Source organism: Condylura cristata, unplaced genomic scaffold (genome assembly GCF_000260355.1).
Source record: "Condylura cristata isolate star-nosed mole 26May11 unplaced genomic scaffold, ConCri1.0 scaffold00024, whole genome shotgun sequence".
NCBI classification, from domain to species: domain Eukaryota; kingdom Metazoa; phylum Chordata; class Mammalia; order Eulipotyphla; family Talpidae; genus Condylura; species Condylura cristata.
Genome location: NW_004567125.1, coordinates 22,120,926 through 22,133,488, shown reverse-complemented (window position 1 = coordinate 22,133,488; position 12,563 = coordinate 22,120,926). Strand labels below are relative to the sequence as shown.

Sequence of the window (12,563 nt, the reverse complement as noted above, 5' to 3'; positions counted from 1 at the left end):
AGAGTTCCTTTTTCTCCACATCCTCGCCAACATTTGTTGTTGCTAGTTGTTTGAAGATGTGAGAATGACCTGTATTTTTAAAAAGACCAGAAGCAGGAGCTGGTGAGGATGAGAAGGAAAGAACCCTCTTATGCTGTTGGTGATACTTATATACTGGCCTACCCCCAATGGCAAACAGTACGGGGGTTTTTCTAAAGATTAGAAATGGACCTTCCATGTGACCTCACAACTCCATTTCTAGGGTTTACATACAAAATACAAAAACAAAAACCCTTCCACATTCACTGCAGCACTATTTACCATAGCCAAACTATGGAAACAACCTAAGTGCCCAAATACAGACTAGTGGATGGGAAAGGTGCTCTGTAACAGAGACACTGCCTAGCTATCAAAAAGAGTAACTCTTTCAGAACAGCATCATGGGTGGTCCTGAGGGGATTATGCTATGCAAATTAAGTCAGAAGAAGAAAGACAAATACAGCTGATATCACTTATTTGTGGAATAAAGAATAACCATGCCTGAGAGGGGAGGCCCTATGCTTTTAAATACAGTATCTTCTAAAAAAAAAAAAAAAAAAAAAAAAAAAAAGTTTAAGTCTACCATATATTTGTGACTTATTTGTGACTTTTTCATACTCAGAAAAATGTACCGAAATTTCCAAATAAAAAGGAGCATTTAATTACTTTTTAAAACGAGTTCTATTAGCTTTTTATTTCACGTAGATTGAAATGCTGTTCTTACGAACACAAATGTTTAGAACTTCCGTGTCCTCTGCTTCACTGACCTCTTCATCATTATGGTAAGACAGTCTATATTCTTGCCTGTAGTCTTGCTTTAGTCTACGTTGTCTGATGTTAATTAGTGTAGTTACTCCATCTTTCTTTTGACTATTGTTAAGTATGGTACATCTTTTTCCATTCTTAACTTTCAATACATTTGTGCATTTAAAGTATGCATCATATGAAAAAGGATTTTTTAAAAATTCAGATTGACAATTTTACCTTTTAGCTGGTATGTTTAAACCATTTGTATTTGATGTGATTACTACTATAGTTACCTTCCTTTGAATAGTTATATTTTCCTATCCAATTATCTCATTTGTTGGATTCGTACAATATTTTTTTTAAGATTTATTTATTTATTCATACAGAACTGGGGTACAGGCCAGAGATGCAGAGAGTGAGATAATTCACCAGAGACAGAGTGGGGAGCAGAACAGGCAGACTGATGAAGTACACTGCTGAGGGGAGCAGGGGGCAGGTCAGGAAAGGTCTGCCAGGCCATGTGGATCACCTCCTGGATCACCTCCGGGGCAGGCGGGGATCAAACTCATGCAGAATAGGCTTAAGCTTCTTAGTGCTGTGCTTTAACCCGCTGAGCCACCAGGGAGGGCCCAGGATTATGTACAGTATTTTAAGAAAACAGGGTTGCTTAGAATTTATAGTATACTTTTTTAACTTACCACGGTCTACTGTCAAGTGATATACTACTTTGTGCACCATATAAAAATCTTACAAAAGCATAGTAGTATCATTACTCCCCCTAAGTTTCTGTACCTGAGATATGCCACCTCTTTGTTAAAATAGGAATAAGCACTGGGAAAGTGTAAAGGACACAGTAGCAGTGGAGACATTCTCTTTTTTTTCTTTGGCTTCATTTATAAAGGCTTTAAAAAAACAGAAAAGGAAATAGACATTTAAGAATTAAAACTCCACAACTATATAACTTGGGCTCAAATTCCACATATCCCACTTACATAATGTATAACCTCAGGCAAGATAGTCCCCCCATTTCTCAGTTTCTACAACACCTACTTCTCCAGATTATCATGACAATCTAACAAGTTTATATAGGTAAAATGCTTAGAACCAAGCACCTAGAAAGTGCTCCATATGTAAGTTCCAAGAGCTATTATTGACAGTTAATAAAGATAGTATTTTTTTTAAGATTTAATTTATTTATGCATACAGAAATGGGGTACAGGGGTGGTGAGAGGATTCACCAGAAACAGAGTAGGGAGCAGAACAGGTAGATGGACAAAATACACTACTGAGGAGAGCAGTGGGTGAGACAGAAGAGGTCTGCTGCATAATGTGGGTCTGCTCCCTGGCCAGGGATTGCTGCTCCCCTCAGCAGTGTGCTCCATCGATCTGCCTGTTCTGTACCCCACTTTTTTTCTGGTGAATCCTCTCACCCTCCGTATCTCTGGCCTGTACCCCAGTTCTGTACGAATAAATAAATAAATCTTTAAAAAGTCTCTGGTTTATAGTTGTTCATTGTTTTCATTTTTACGTCTCTGTTCCCCCCCTCTGCACCTCTGCCATCCCATACTCTCCTGCTATGAGTGAAACCATCCGATATTTTTCTTTTTCTTTCTGGCTTATTTCAATAAGCATGATCCCTTCCAGCTCCATCCATGTTGCTGCAAAAGGCATGAGTTGATCTTTTTTGACTGCTGAATAATATTCCATTGTGTATAAATAACCACATCTTTTTAATCCAGTCTTCTATTTTTGGGCATTTGGGTTAATTCCACATGTTCCTTATTATAAGTAGAGCAGCAATAAACATGAGGGTGCACAAGACCTTTTGAATCAATGTTTTTGTGTCCTTTGGGTATATACCTAGTAGTGGGATCAGTAGGTCATATGGAAGCTCTATTTTTAGCATTCTGAGAAACATCCAACAACTTTCCATAGTGGTTCTATCAGTTTGCATTCCCACCAGCCAAAGACAGTATTTTTTTAATGCCCCACATACTACCTAAAATTCTTTACTCAGTCCCACACTGAGTTTTCCTGGTCTAAGTAAATATGCAAGCAAATTAACTCATTCAACTCTACTTGCTAAAGCGCAAGCACACACACGCACACACCAAAACCACTTCAGATTATCCCAAATAGAATCGCATGTACAATGCTATCTACTGAACATGTTACACATGTACCATTATTCTGAAAGATTTGCAGGTACCACCTCATTTAGTGTTCAAGTCAACCATATGAGGAAAGGTGCTATTACTATGATTTTCATTTCACAGATGAGGAATGAAACATAAGTCAAACAACATGCACAAGATCACGTAGCAAGTTAAGTAAAGCCAGAATTACACTGTCAAAAGCCTGACACCAAAGATATACTATTTCCAGGGAAAAAACAAGATGTGTTTTTTTGTAGGACAGGAGCTACAGAAGTAATAAAGTAATGGAGGAAGATTTATCTATGGAGCCAGAAACCAGAATCTTTTATCTCAAGCTGTGCTTGCCTGACTCTGTCACAGACAACATGGTTTTTGCTCTTAGAATGTGCTTTTTCCTTGTTTTGTTACCAACTGGTTTTCTCGTTTCCTTATCATTCTGTAATTCATAACTTCTTATTGTTACACTTTTTTGTTCTCTTAGACTTTAATTTTACAGGACTCTCCAATAATGCATCCTTCTAGATACTAATAATTTCAATGGCAAATTAACTCCATGTTCCCAATAGTTTCCCATACCAGACAACTCTAGGCTATTAACTGGTTTATAGAACTGCAGCCCACTCCTGAACCAATTAGTTGCAGTATTACTTTACACTGCAAAAAAAAAAAAAAAAAAAAGCTACTGAGATCTGTTTGTTTGCAAAGTGAGTGGAAAAAGCAGATTTCCTTCAAAAGAACCCCAGGCAAGCCAGAATCAGTAGTATAAATCACCAATAAACTGGGACTCAGAGGTCTTGCCAGTATTTTGAATCTGTTTAGTTACAGTAATCAGCAGTTACAAGTAAGCTGACAATCATAGGTCCAGCTATTGTTGAGCAAAGGTCGCCACATTGCTATAAACAGCACTAAGACTGGGAGAAGGCGACCCCACTGTCACCTATCATTTCCAATCCTGCCCAGAGATGTAAGTAGCAAACATCAGTAACATTCTCCACTGCTATAGCTTTATCTGTTGGGCCACACTGGACTGGAGCAGATGAACACACTAGATGTGTTATGTTACTAAGAGCCAATTCAAGCTGCTTACACCTTTTATATAAGCAAGTGTGGTATAGAGGCTTTAGCTTCAATAGCACTGCCAGTTAAGTTCAAACCTCTGAAGTGTTATCTTTAAAAATCTGTTTACTTCTACCTTACATCTTTTGGCTTTCTTAATGGCAGAAGAAGGCTTTGAATTTAAAACTTTCAACAACATCATTAGGTAAGACCAAGTAATAGGAACACATAAGAAAAAGCAAATAAAACTTTTAATGTTACTTTTTCCTATTGGTGTTGATTTAAGTCTTTCTGTTGCAAAGATGACTTAATATGCATGTAATTTAAGAAGGCTTGTTTTTCTTTGCTTAGAAGATAGTTTGGATTTTTCCCCCAGTCTTCATTTACAAACTTTCCATCTACACCTCAAAAAGCAAATAGAAAAGCTAAAAGTTAGTGAGTGACAATATATAGTATCATTTCAATTCTAATCAACTTTATTGCTAAAAACTGAATAATCTGGTCCTATCTTATCAAATGTAACTTTATTTCCCAATCAAAATCCCTTCAATCCAAAGCATGCCAAGAAGACTAATTCTAGTTTCTGACTCTTCAGCATGCTATTCCCCAAAACTTAGATGTTCTTTCCACCTTATTAAAACACACGTTTTAAGGACCACTCCATGTTTACTGAGATTCCTCTTATAGGAACAGCTCTTCAACTGATGTGTAACTGAAAATGGTCTTCTGTTATTCACTATGGTTTTACATATGAGTTTGTTCCTCACCAAAGATGAATAGAAAGACTAAGTCTAGAACTTAATTCTATGTTAACATTCACAAGTTGTCTGTTCACAGAAACATTCAAAAATACTGACAAAAAGAAGCTAGTCAAAGGCAGAGTTTCCTAGCCATAAAATATGCTGAAAATGTTTCTCTTGTAGTCTTTTAGACTTATACCTGTCCCCTAGCCTTAGGAGATAGGATCTAAGCCACACAAACCCACAAAGCACAAATTGAAACTATGAAAAAAAAAAACAGCAGAGGCTATGCTGGCAACAACTTACAGAATAAAAGCTATGTCGATCAAGTCTAAAATATTCTCTAATCCCCCACCAAAAAAACCCTAAAATTGATAAAGATTTCAGCACATTCACAAAGAGCAGCTTAAGAACAGCAACAGAAATACACAAATTTGTCCCGTAGGTTAATTCTGGAAGGTCAGGAAAATTCTCATCAAATCCTCGGACTCTAAATTGGTGTTAGAAAAAGTCTGTCTAATAGTTTACTCCAATAACCCCAGAGTAGATCTAGAATAGCCCTAGATACAAGAGAAGTAAGGCTGTGATTACACTTGATCTTCCAGGTCCTGAAAGAGGAAGAATGAGCTAAGGAAGAATTCAGCTAAGCACTAAGACACTTCATCACTTAATCCTTACAATGATCCTTCCATTAAACACTATTATGCCGCTTTACAGACTGGGTAGTTGAATGTTAAAGAAATTAAGTAACTTGTTCAGATTCACAGAAAATTTTTAAGCACAGGGTTAAAAACACTATATCATGTAACCAAAAGATTATTTTAATTTTAATTTAGTAAAGTGGTTAGAAATTAAAGCAACACAAAAACCTAGTTTTGCCATCTGCAGTCCTTTCAATGCAAATTAAGTGATAGCTTAAGATACACACTTTATAAAAAATGCAGCAGATAATTTTCAGATTAGACCCAACGTTCACAGCGATATCAATGTTTATCAGGCAAGCACATTTGAATATATCATTCCTTGTTCAAAAAACCATTAATGGCATTTAACTTTATGACAATTGGCCAACCATTTAGATAAAAGACAAAAAAAAAACTTACTCTAAAATAAATAGAATGAATTAAAAAGGAAAAAAAAAATTCTAAGCCAAAAAAGCAATAGAAGTAAACACAGGTGAATTGTTTTTTTTTTTTCTTATCTTGGCACAGGAAAGTCTTTCTAAGACTTCCATAAAAGAGAGTAGTAATTCTGACTATAGGAAAAGTAAGACATATACAGCAACATACAGATTTCATTAATTCTACGATGAATATTTTCTTCTTTTAACATCTCTGAATTTGAGTTGCCTCTTAAAGTCTACTGTGTCAAGGTTTAACTGATGGAATATTTTTATTTCTAGTTGTACTTAAAATAGTGCATCTGACAAATTAAGTTTGCCACCTTAGAGTCAATAAAATACTCTAACTTAGATGACAGATAAAAGAGGGAAAGGAGGCCCCCCCTGGTGGCGGAATGAGTTAAAGTACAGCACTAAGAAGCTAAAGTCACTTCCTCATGAATTTGATTTCCACCTGCCCTGGAGATGACCCACATGGCATGGCAGTCCTCTCCTGACTCACAGGCTGCTCCCCTCAGCAGTGTACTTCCTTGTAGTACACTGTAGAACTGCCTGTTCTACTCCCCACTCTGTCTCTGGTGAATCCTCTCACCGCCCCTGTGCCTCTGGCCTGTACCCAGTTCTGTAACACAAATAAATAAATCTTAAAAAAAAAAAAAAAAACAGGGAAAGGATCTAAAACATGTGACAAAGATTACTCTTTTGTATGTGCTTTATTTACAAACTTAGCAAGAGTAGGTAAGAAGGTAAGAAGAGGAAACTGAAGAAAGTACCACAAGTGTCCAAAAGTTTGAATATAAATCTCATTGAAAATGTATTAAAAATACAAATTAAGGACTCTCCCTGGTAGCGCAACAGGTTAAAGCACCGCATTATGAAGCTCTCCAAAGCCACAGCAGCACAAGTTCTATGCCTGTCCAGGGAGTTGACTCACATGGCGCTGCAGACCTCTCCTGACATGCCCACTGCTCCCCTCAGCAGTGTATTTCTGTACATTTCTTTCTGTTCTGCTCTCCACTCTGTCTCTGGTGAATCCTCTCACCTACCACACCTCTGGCCTGTACACCACTTCTGTAAGCATAAATAAATACATCTTTTTAAAAAAATACAAATTAAAACAAGGAGCATATATTACATCACAGGTAACTGTATCTTTTTAAAGCTAATAAACAATTCACAAAGAGTACAAATACTTGTACTTTGTGGGTAAGTATGCAAAAGTACTTAACTTTCAAAAAAGCAATTCTTTTCAGAATGCATCAAAAAAGGAAATGATCAAAAAAGTACAGATCTTTTAAAAAAGATATTAAGCCCTCTACTCTTTATAATATAGGAGACTGTCATATAATAATTGGAAGACTGTCTAAATTATAATTCATCCATACAATGTGATACAATACAATCATTAAAACATAAAGGTAGAGGGCCCTTCATGTTGGTGCAACTGGTTAAAGCATAGCACTATAAAACAACCACAGTCACTGCAGACAAGTTCAATCCCTGGCCAAGGAGGTGATCCATATGGTGTGGCAGACCTCTGCTGACCTACTCGTTGCTCCCCTTAGCAGTATATTTTTGTAGATCTGCCTGTTCTGCTCCCCACTGTCTCTGGTGAATCCTCTCTCCGCTCCCCACCCTGCACCTCTGGCCAGTACCCCGGTTCTGTATGCACAAATAAATCTTTAAAAAAACATGAAGGTAGAGAGAAACTGTTTTTGAAAGAGAGGTTTAAGTATCCTTGGACTATGAGGACTTTTACATGAGCACCAAAACCGTACCTCCTCCTGGTATTTCTCTAGAAATAAGCAGTAACAGAAACTAAGTTTGTATTTATTATTATGAATGAAAATACTTCTAAATCAAAAACCCTACCTGACACACAAAAATAAACCCTACATTTATGTTATCAATCTTACTGGTGAAATTCAGAAGTATTCTAGTAAAATCATAAACATGAAATACAGAATCTCAAGTGGAGTCCTTAATGCTGCCTGACAGTTTCCATAATCTTTTCTATTCTGCTCTATTTACTTTCTCACTCTTTGATGATGCCATGTCCCCTCCTCCCCCACTTTTCAAACCTCCAATGCACACTCCCATTCTTTCTTACTCTCAGCTAAAGAGCTTTCTCACATTCTAAGCTAAAGAGAGACGAGAATTTCCTCAAGCTACCACCATCAAATCTCCCCTTTCCCCCCTCACTAAGTTCTGTCTTCTCTCGCTTTTCTATAAACTCTCCCTACTTCTAATATAGTAAAGACTAATCCTTTCACCCTGCATAGATCAAGGGTGAGCATGTCACTGCCCACACTGTCTACAGTGGCTGTTTTCATGCTAGGGAAGCAAACCTGAGTGACACTCCAAACAGGCCATATTGCCCACAAACTAAAAAATACTTACTGACCATCCTTTTTAAAAGTATGTGCTGACCCCTATATGAGAACATCTCTCCTCTTTGGCTCAAAGAGTCCACTAAGTCCCAAACATAAGATATGTAGTGAGACATATGTCCTGCATGGACAGGACACACACAACAAGAGCATATCAGATACACTGAAGGCAAGGAAAAGATCTCAGCACGAACAGGTCACACATAAGGACAAAGGATAGTGACTGAAATTAGGCACAAGACTTTTCAACAACCATCTGAAGCTAGAAAAGTAAAGCCAATTCCTTACATTCTGAAGAAAAATAATTTTCACCTTAGGTCTATCCCCAAACCAGTCAAACTATCCAAACAGGTGTCAGGATACAAGATATTTCAGCAACACAAATATCTGAAAAATGTCACTTTCTCATTTACTCTTTCTTGAAAGTTACTAAAGGATGCATGTCACCAAAATAAAGACATAAATTGAGAAAGAGGAAGGCATGAATCCAGAGACTACAAGCTCCAAAACAGGAAGATGGCAAAGAGAATCTGCCATCTCAGCACATCTAAAGATGTGCAGAAAAGAAGGGCCACAGTGCAGAGGTGAGCAAGAAGATATGGAAAGCCAAGGATTTTTCCTATCAAAATATATATGTGTATATATCAGTCAATTACCTGCTGTTTTAAAATTGAAGACAAATGGGAAACTAAATAAAAAATTAAAAAAATTTAATGACAAGAAATATCATCATAGTAAACTGCAAATCTTGATGATAAACATATTTATAGTCATAATAATATAAACAATGACTTTAAACAACAGCATAATATAACCAAATGGGAGGATAAAAGGAAAGGAAGTTCAAGGCAGCATAAGCCCTATAGCAGAGTCATGTACTGTAGAAAATCAAAAGAAAATATCTAAAGTTGAAAAATATTATTGTGAAATATGGAACTAAATCTAAGAAATAGCTCAAATGGTTCCAGTGGGTACAGAACTGAGAGGGCAAAAGTTATTACAAAGATGAAACAGGGGACTGGTGATTTCACTGTTAAGTCTTTTTATAAGGCAATTTTCTTTTTAACTGCACAGTTGTATTAAAGTCAAAAATTAATCTTTTAAAACAAATAAAACTAGGGGTATTCATATAACTTATGACTTTATGTGTATATATATTTTATTCTTCATTTTGTACATTTTTCCATCTTGATTGTATCCTCGTGGTCTTCCCACCACCATGTGCCATCACCACAGTCCCATGTGCTCTTTCTGCCCTAGTTTTGATCCTGTTACCCTCTGCTCCTCACAGAATGTCTCTGGTTTATAGTTGCTAGTTGGTTTAATTTATGATGTTTAATTCACTAATTCCACAAATACTATCTGGGTCCCAAGTAAGTGTGAGGTAATTTCTAGGTACTAGGACTATAACAGTAAATAAAACCTAGTTCTTCTTGCCTTAATGAAGTTATATACATAGAGAACAGATTAACACATTAATATATGCAATATCAGATAAACTGATGTTGAGAAAAAAAATAAAGTAAAAGCAGAGTATGATGGGAGGTTTTACTTAGGTAGGGTTTTCAGAAAAGAACTCTCTAAAAATAAGTAAGAAAGAAATAACCAAATAAAGTTATTGCAAAAATGTCCTTTTGCAATAAAGGACATGTAAAAAACAAAAATTAAGTTCAACCGAGAAATGCACTTTAAGTCTCTCTCTCATACTCCAAAGCAATGTATCACTCAAGAACCAACACCAAAAGTTCTCTATAGGAGCATTAAATTGTCAGGCATTACTCTTCTGATAACCTTAAATAGTCATTTCTTATTAAAGTGATTAGATATTTTTATGTTCCAATTTTTTCTTTCCATAGGCTAGGTAGGTACCACATATTTCAAATTCCATCATGTAGCTAAATGTTTTTTCTAAATGAAAAGCTCAATACATTAAGATTCCAAATTATCAAACTTATCACACTTAATCCTCATTCTTGCCCTAAAAGAAAAACCCAAAACCAATGGGAATAAGACACATTTAAAGAAACAATTTACAATGTGATTCAAGAGACAGAACCTGAGACTATTTGAATTACCTTTACATTGAGAACTGAGTACCTACAAGAGGCAGTAGACTGAAGAAACAATTTTATTCTAATATGGCTGTTACACAATAAAATCCTCAATTTAGTACTGATTTTAATGTCATTATCAAAGTATTGTACCACTGAAAAGTAAATTGAAGCTATTATTTTTATATAACAAAGAAAGGATAAGCAATTCTCTTAGAGCAAGTTTTATAGTTGAACACACCAAGAGAAAAATTCAATTAATTAAATTTCAATTAATAGTTGGCTTTAAAATTTTAAAGTTATTTAGAAAATTCTGGAAAAGCAGCCAAGTAGCTGTTATGCTAAGCTGTAGCACCAGGTATTAGGATGGCCCCCACCAAGCACTGCACTCCTTAACAGAGCACCAAGTTATATATAGCGAGAGCCACAATTTGGATTTGGGTTGGCTGACAACTTACTGGTGGTGAGTTTAACATCTCCAAAAAGAGAAAACAAACCCTAAGTACAGTAATGGTTAATTATTAACAACTCCTGTCAGTGAGAATTACCAGAATTACTTAAGTACCAATGACACATTTTTTAAAAGTTGTAATCTGCAAACTACACCAAAAGAAAATATCAGTTTAAAAAAAATTTTTTTATTGAAGTACTACTGGTTTATATAGTTGTTAGTATCTTGGAAGCAGAGGTCCTCCCCTCCAGGTGAGGTATAGTCACTGTGCCATAGCACACCCACCACCCAAAGGCCCTCACCATACCACTATACTTTCTCCCCAACCTATTCTTGCAAAACTATCACTGTCAAAAGTTTCTGATTTTACCAACAATAATTATCAGTCTATAAAAAAGACATAGCTGCACTCACATTTAAAAAGAAAAAGGTGATTTTTAAAGAAGATTGAAAAAAAAATACACTCCCTTATGAACAAGTGGCAAGAAAGTATTTTTAGCAAGTAGTTCATTAAATTATATAGATCCAAAGAGCAACACTGTTTAACCCCAGGTAAACTGTTCATCATCTATCTTAAGGTAAGAATGTTTATTTTTGGTATACTGGGGAACCAGATACCCAATGTATATAAACATCAGCATGTCTTAATGCTTTTTGTTCACTCAGTAATAATTCCCACGATCTTAGGAGGTAAAACCCATACAATGTCCTTAACCAAAACAAAAAACAAACAAACAAGCAAAAAAAAACTCATGTGAGAAGTTTTTACTACTTCAACTTTTAAATTAACATTAAACAGTGTTCTGTGACAGTGAGAGGAGACCGAGACCGACTACTTGCCCACTTACCTTTCAGGGTCCATCAGGGCATAGACTTGCCTGTCTTTTTCTTTGTTGTATCCTGAACTTCCTGGCAACTGATATTCAATAAATATGGTTAGAATGAATGAATGTGTGCATGAATGTGTGAATGACCTAAGGAGCAGGGCCGCTGGACAGAAGTTTTTTGTTTTGCGTTGCAAAAGATCAATTTCACCTATACTATGTACTCAATCACTACAAACTACTGTCTCAAATGAAATGACAACATAAGCTGAAAAAAGACAAGTACTAGGTATTTAAACACAGCACAGATACCTTACTCACATGTGTAATGAAAGTTTGCAAAATAAAAGATGCACAAGGTCAGTTTTTTAGTTTTTATCTTCCATACACACAGACAAAAGGAAAAGAGGTGAACGCTCAAAAATATGTCAGAAAACCATGCTGCAATCTTTACATCACAACACCATAATACTTTTCTTGCAATCTAGAATAATTTAGAATGTAAAAAATATTTCCAGAATCCCACGTAGTATTTTGAAGTCAAACTCCTCATCTTCCATGCAATGAAAGATGGACTAAAATAGAAAAAAGGTAGATCTAACGCCATTTAGAATTATTCTTATTTTTAAAAAGAAAAGTTTAAAATGAACTAATTACACTGAAATGGTTTACTCAGAAAGGCATCTAAATGTCCTTACATTTGCTCTTTAGCTTAAACTAACAACACAAATAATCTTCCAAATCTCTGAAGCTAGATGACAAGATTTATGCCCATGAAGCTTGATTTAGGGATTATTTTTACTAAGATAATACTGTTTAGATGAGTTCTTCCTAACTCTAAAGTCTGCAGCAAAATACTCAGCAGTAACAGTAACATACATTATATTTACAATTTACAGCACTTGTATAAGCATAATTATCTGGGTGGGTCAAGCGTCCAGGCTAGCAAACTATGATCTATGACTGTAACACCATGCATGCACAGATCAAGAAGTCTTCCAAAATTCTAA

General features: G+C 35.8%; 1 protein-coding gene across 5 annotated transcripts in view; it reads right to left on the bottom strand.

Annotated features, from left to right (window-relative positions):
• RALGPS2 (Ral GEF with PH domain and SH3 binding motif 2) overlaps positions 1-12,563 on the bottom strand; it is a 128,785-nt gene that overhangs the window by 114,813 nt on the left and 1,409 nt on the right. The gene's annotated exons all lie outside the window — the stretch shown is intronic.